Below are 6000 nucleotides of genomic sequence, written 5' to 3'. Positions count from 1 at the left end.
TTAAATAATTAAATGCAATGATAATTACATAAATTTGTCAATACCTACATTTTAGAATAGTAATTTAAAAGTTAAAGCAAGTGTAATCAAAAAATGTGTTTTGCAGATAATGTTATTTTTTACCCATATTTTCTATTAAGTCTCTGTATATTTTTCAAAGTTCACCATGGCTGATTAATAGGAATTGTTCAATTTAATTTAAAGACGCCTATCATCATTGTAATGCACTTTAAATGATCAATTCTTTAGGAACGCGCCTATTGCTCTGTGGCCGATGGGATGTACTGTAGCTACCAGTAATGCAACCATGCATGTAAATGCATGCATCTGACAGAGTCGGTGACTTGGTGTCCCGGTATGTGCGCCGTAGCTCCAAGAGTACCCAGAGGAAATTCACGCAAGCACGGCAAACTGCACGCATGAGCTAAGATTCGAACCCAGAAACTCTGAAACGTGAGGCAGACCTGCTAACAATCGTGCCGCACCCATAATAGGCCTACTGGAGCAATTTATTTGTGTCTTAGAGTTTATGCATTGCTCGTATAAGCGTATTAGTCTCACTATCATTTCATTAGGTGATTATTGTTATTTTGCGGAAAATCCACATACAATCGCGAACATGTTGCCTGAGGAACATGGTTTTTCATTTCCCAATTCGCCGTGTTCTAAAATATATTATAACAAGGGATGTAAGATTCCTGCAACACGTTTTGGAATGGTATTATTATTATTATTATTATTATTGTAGTTGTTGATGCTATTAACTAATATAATGTAATATTTAATTGTTATTTTTGTTTTTCATGTTCTATATTTGAAATGTTATTATTATTATTATTATTATTCTTGTAGTTGTTGATTTTGTTAACTAATATAATATAATGTTTAATTGTTATTTTTGTTTTATGTTCTATATTACTTATGTGCAGCAGTTTGTTTCAGCTGCTTTTAAGAGCTCAGAAAGACATTTCAGGTGAGTTATAAATAATGACTCTGCAGTATATAAAATATAAATACAAGCCAACAGAATTCCTGAACTTTAGTTGTTCAGTGCGGTCAGAGAATGTTACCTCTGCAGAGCCAATCTCCTTGCAGAAACCAGACGCTTTTCCTTTTCGTTGTCTAGCTCCTCTTCGTGTGGAGTTCCAGGTTGCAAACGTGGTTGTTAGCTGACAAGCGGAGAGCGTGGGGGTTTACAACATGTCCTGGCGACTTTATTGCACCCACCAAAGGGCCGTAAACCCAAATAAATGCCGAAAAGGCACAAAGAAACCAAACGAACAAGGCATCGAGTGGCCTGTGTGTGCCTTCTGTGTTGCGCTTCCACTGGTTTAAAATTTAACCTGCTCAGACATTTGCTCGAGGAAGTGTGGCGTCCGTTTTTATACTGGCTATCAGATAGGAAAAGTCAACCACGGGTCTTTGAGGAGTCACGGCACAAATATGTCAGTGAATGTGTTCAAAGGTACTGTAGGCCTACGTGTATTTATTTTATGATTACATTTAATTGTGGACTGAACAAATTAAAACGCAATTAAGATGAAAACAGTCATTGAGGCACACCGAGGAAGGTAGAATAATAAAGGTGCGGGCTAATTCTACACACAAAATCATTTTCGGACGCACTCCATTAAAATGTGGTAAACTGACATAATAAAATATTAAAATGTAGTCACATCTCCAATTTGAGCGAGTCCACTTTCTATCTAATGCATGTAACAGTCGAGAATATATGAAAACGCATTGAACCACTACAGATCGCGTGGCGATAGGCCCGTGGGAAGTTCAAATGTTGACGCAGTGCCGCAATGCGAAACTACCTTACATTTACGTGTTACGTGTTTGTAGCTGCAAGCCTGTTTTGACACTACGCACACTGAACTCACTTTTAAACGTAATGCTTCCCGCCTTGACAAACATATAAGGAGAGGAAAACACTGAAAGAAAAAAAAGATATTGTTGATTCATTATGCATCAAGAGGCGGGTATAGGAATTGATTGGGCATATTTTCTAACGGAGCAAGACACTGCTTACATGTTACTGACTACATGTATCGGTCAAGTCGTCCTTTAGTCGCAACAAGCACCGGTTTAACTACATGAATGCATGAACGCCACAACCCTGAACTGACAACACAGCTACATTTTCTACTTTTGTCTTTGTATATCTATTTTCACCATGTGCTGTGGTGTGCATTTTTTTTCAACGAATACAAGCCCAGCAATATTTCCACCGGGAGAGAACGGTGACACGTGTCTCTTTCAAGAGCAGAAGATGAAGAAAATGGCGGAGAGGAGGAGTGGACGAGGGAGCAAGAGCATCAACATCTACACAGAATTGCTATAAATTCTTACTTGTTTTATGAAAATTTACAACTTTGTGATACAAGTTTATGAGTGGCCGCGCGCGGGGATTGGCCAGCGGACTGGTCATGTGGACGCCCTTAACGTGAACATGAACTTTTTATGATTTCCCAAGTGGCTATATTGCTGCGGCAGCGCTCTCCGGCCCGAAACAGCCACCTCTGCCGAGCTCGGCTCCGCACGGTACCGAATGTCGAACCTAGCTTTGCTTTGGATGCATGGTGCCGATTAAGAATGCTGTGCTTGGAGCCTTGAAGAGATGTTGGCAACAACCCGTGCTACCCCAGACAGCACTCCTCCTCCTCCTCCTCCTCCCCTTCCTCCTCATCTTGCTCTTCCGGATCTTCGCTCCTGTGTATGGCTCCGCTTACCGTGAGGTCCCGTGCTGCTGCTGCGGCGCAGCGACTTCGCAGGCCAGGTCGGCTGTGATGACAGCGCAGAGGACTTGAAATCCACTCGATCTGAGTCATTTTGTCAGGGATGCTGCTGAAGATAGCGGGGGCGGAGATGTAGCAGACAGCATTTTTTGACTAGTGCTCGACAACGTCCTCGTCAAGCTCACCTCAATTAGCATGCATCCGGTAGACATGCGCCACGACTGTCTGGTCTGGTTCCCACATGGTTCCGGGCTAACACGCTTGAGCTGCAGGTGTTTCGGACGACCAAAGGTAAGAGCGCTTGTGTGACTCGCAGCCATGTGTGCTGCATTCACGCTGCTGACTGCCATGTTAAATGAGCAAAACAACCACATAGGTTTGTCCGATTTTTCATGCTTGTTTTTTTTTTGCAGCGTTGTGACACATTTCCTGAATTGTGATTAGTGGGATTATGTACCACCAATTAAAACTGAAATGCTATTTATTTATTTTTACATTTACATTTTACATACACACATTTGCTGTGCGTGTGTGTACTAGATTGGCTTCAGATGAAGTAAGTAGGGTTTCTTCAATAACATTGTGCATTCAAACGTGAGACCATTGTTTTGCCGTTTTCTGTCCACATTGTGTCTTTTTCAAGCTGCAGCCGTCTCTTTGTCTTTCCATCGCACGTGCGCGTGCGTGGGCGCGACCAGCCCACTTTTATGACTTTGCTTCCCTTCTCATTTCCTCCCAGCAGGTGGCTGGTATTTTATTTTATTTTTTTTTACAGCTCGCCCCTCCACCCATCCCTAATAGTCCCCTCATACGCATATCCCACACAAACGTGTGCACAGATAACGCCAGGTTCCAGGTTGTTGTTGTATTTTGCTGGATTAAATATCAAGCATGTCCTTTTGGCGTGACGATTCCTTTCATCCTAGTTGTACATTCTGCGGCAATGAAGAAGGATGGCGACACATGCAGCGCTGTAATATTTGGTATACAGCCAACAACCTTACAATGGTATTACTTACCAATATTGATACATGCAAGGTTCTTATTTTGATTTTTTTCAATCTCTCTCTCTCTCTCTCTCTCTCTCTCTCTCTCTCTCTCTCTATATATATATATATATATATATATATATATATATATAATGCTCAGAAAGATAACACAAAATATCATATGAATAGTTCGGTGTATTATTGAAACGTCATGTATATATACCATATCCTGAAAACAAGTTCAAACTGTGAAAAAGAAATACACTTAGGGCTTGGGTGGCTTCAGATTTAAGATAATAATATCAGTGGTGTACAGTTCTCAGCATCATTGAGTATACCTCAGATTTGCTAGAAAATCTTGATTTACTTTCACCATGTGCGTCATTGTTTGCGAATGAGATTGATCAATATGCACACGCAAAAATACTTTTTAACGAACAAACAAACCAATGTATTTACGGCAAAGTTGCAAAAATGAGTACTCTCCAATAAAAGTCATGTTTGCGATGTTTAGACTATATATATATATATATATATATATATATATATATATATATATATATATATATATATATATATATATATATATTCTAATTTTAAAAAGGTTTACTTTTCAAAGGAGTTACATTTCTGTTCATGCTTTGATGAGCACTGTATTTTTTTTAAACTCAAGAAACAATAACCTAAAGTCTTGTATGCAGTAAAATGAATATATATTAATAAAATAACAACCAATGTCCGTTTGTTGAGATGGAAATCATAATCGCAATGACGCAAACTCATCTGTTGAGTTGACTTTGGATTTGTAATTCGCTTTATTATTAAGAATATCTCTTCACAAGGCTCAAGGATAAATCATGGCTATATATAAAGGCCTAAATGGTGGCAGGATGTGTATGTATGTGTAAAAATGTAGTTCAGAGCAGTTATGGAAACAGCAGGTTGCCTCTTTGTATCCGTCATTCTTTCGCCTCTCCAAGGGAAATAGTCTTTTTTTTTAAATGCATTTTCGTTTAGTTTTATGCACACATTGCATCATGCATACCGTAAATAATAACATAACATGAATGCTGGTATGGCCTAAATAATCTCCCCAGATTTGACGTGTTGCATCAAACAGCATGCAGAGATTTAGTCAAGATCACCGTTTTATTCATATGCACATTCGTACAACCAATATTCATATATCGTCAGTAGACTTGCGTGCACTTAGACAAAACTATCAAACAATACTCCATGTAAACGGATGCAGAGGAAATGTAACATCCCGGACTGAGTTTAATCGTATATTACCGGTTTATATTACAGTGGAGCAAACACGGACCACATGCAGATAGACAATTTTAGAAATCCACGGACAGCAAAACATGAAAACTTCACACTTGGCGTGGTAGGCTCGTGAGTATCGTGTAAAATGCTTTGATGCCATCTAGCGTCTTGCTGGTGACAATGTTTAAACTCCTGCACAGACAGACTGCACGCCACGCATTACTTGTGCACTCATGATGATTCAAAGGAACGCTTGCTATGCGGTAGTGTGTGTTATGTTAGTGAGTAATCCGAATTGTAGAGTCTGCTCGCGCGCGAGTGCGTGTGTGTACGGGTGTGCCTGTGTACGTGTGTGTGTGTGAGGGTGTGTGTGTGTGTGTGTAAGCGTGTGTGTGCAAGCGTGTGTGTGCGTGTGCGGGCGCTCGCTGGATAAGAGCCTGCATTGTCTCGTCTATGTTGTCAAAGTGATGTCTCTGTTTCAGCCCTCACCGTGGAATGAAGCTATTCTAAAATAGGCGAGTATGTATATGCTCATATAATTTGATCAATAAATAGTAAATAGTAAAGACATGGCCCACTAAATTTATTTTTGAACATCAATTAATTTGACAGGGTGTACCCCGCCTCTCACCCGAAGACAGCTGGGATAGGCTCCAGCACGCCCGCGACGCTCGTGAGGAGAAGCGGTTTGGAAAATGAATGAATAAATGAATGAGTATTTGGGGGCGGCACGGTGGACAACTGGTTAGCACATCTGCCTCACAGTTCTGAGGACCGGTGTTCAAATCGCCTGTGTGGAATCCCCAAAACATGCGTGGTAGGTTGATTGAAGATTCTAAATTGCCCATAGGTGTGAATGTGAGTGCGAATGGTGTCTTGGTTATATGTGCCCTGCGATTGGCCGGCGACCGGTTAAGGGTGTACCCCGCTTCTCGCCCGAAGATAGCTGGGATAGGCTCCAGCACGGCCGTGACTCTTGTGAGGATAAGCAGAACAGAAAA

The 6000-nt window shown here is 40.7% G+C and overlaps 1 protein-coding gene across 1 annotated transcript in view; it reads left to right on the top strand.

Annotated features, from left to right (window-relative positions):
• Window positions 1-2691: 2691 nt before the first annotated feature.
• hoxb3a (homeobox B3a) overlaps window positions 2692-6000 on the top strand; it is a 94755-nt gene continuing 91446 nt past the window's right edge. The window contains exon 1 of the mRNA XM_061748413.1: window positions 2692-3032. The gene's annotated coding sequence lies outside the window, so the exon portion shown is untranslated. The remainder of the gene's footprint in view (window positions 3033-6000) is intronic.

The sequence above is a fragment of the Phyllopteryx taeniolatus genome, chromosome 16 (genome assembly GCF_024500385.1).
Source record: "Phyllopteryx taeniolatus isolate TA_2022b chromosome 16, UOR_Ptae_1.2, whole genome shotgun sequence".
Taxonomy (NCBI): Eukaryota; Metazoa; Chordata; class Actinopteri; order Syngnathiformes; family Syngnathidae; genus Phyllopteryx; species Phyllopteryx taeniolatus.
This window is presented reverse-complemented; position numbering and strand designations above follow the sequence as displayed.